Source organism: Centrocercus urophasianus, unplaced genomic scaffold, assembly GCF_019232065.1.
Source record: "Centrocercus urophasianus isolate 14NV4802_14NV808 unplaced genomic scaffold, USGS_Curo_1.0 seq_545, whole genome shotgun sequence".
Lineage (NCBI taxonomy): Eukaryota > Metazoa > Chordata > Aves > Galliformes > Phasianidae > Centrocercus > Centrocercus urophasianus.
The window spans coordinates 99,228-100,336 of NW_024885139.1; positions in this window are offsets into that span (position 1 = coordinate 99,228).

Consider the following 1,109-nt stretch of genomic DNA (forward strand, 5'->3'; position numbering starts at 1 on the left):
AGGACCCGGGTCCAGAACCACATATAGCAGCCAGGACCCAGGTCCAACACTCTACAGCCCAACCAGGACCAGAGTACAGAACCCCATACAGCAGTCAGGACCCAGGTATAGGACTGCATATAGCAATCAGGACCTGGGTACAGAACCCCACACCCCAACCAGGACCCAGATCCAGAACCTCATACAACAGTCAGGACCTGGGTACAGGACCCCATAACCCAACCAGGACCCAGGTCCAACATTCCACAGAGCAACCAGGATCCAAATACAGCAGTCAGGATCCAGATCCAGCACCACATACAGCAGTCAGGACCTGGATCCAGAACCCCACACCCCAACCAGGACCCAGGTACAAAGCTCCATACAGCAGTCAGGACCCAGGCCCAACACTCCACACCCCAACCAGGACCCAGGTACAGAACTCTATTCAGCAGTCAGGACCCAGGTACAGGATCTCATATAGCAGCCAGGACCTGGATCCAGAACCCCACATCCCCGCCAGGACCCGGGTCCAGAACCACAGATAGCAGCCAAGACCTGGGTGCAGGACCCCATACAGCAACCAGGACCCAGATACAAAACCCCATACAGCAATCAGGACCCAGGGCCAAGACCACATATAACAGTCAGGACTTGGGTACAGAACCCCATAACCCAACCAGGACCCAGGTCCAACATTCCACAGAGCAACCAGGATCCAAATACAGCAGTCAGGACCCGGATCCAGATCCCCACACCCCAACCAGGACCAGAGTACAGAACCCCATTCAGCAGTCAGGATCCAGGTACAGGATCTCATATAGCAGTCAGGAGCTGGACCCAAAACCCCACAACCCAACCAGGACCCGGGTCCAGAACCACATACAGCAGTCAGAACCTGGGTACAGAAACTCACATCCCAACCAGGACCCGGGTCCACCACCCCACACCCCAACCAGGACCCAGATCCAGAACCTCATACTGCAGTCAGGACCCATGTCCTGACCACATATAACAGTGAGGACTTGGGTACAGGACCCCATAACCCAACCAGGACCCAGGTCCAACATTCCACACAGCAACCAGGATCCAAGTACAGCAGTCAGGATCCAGATCCAGAACCACATACA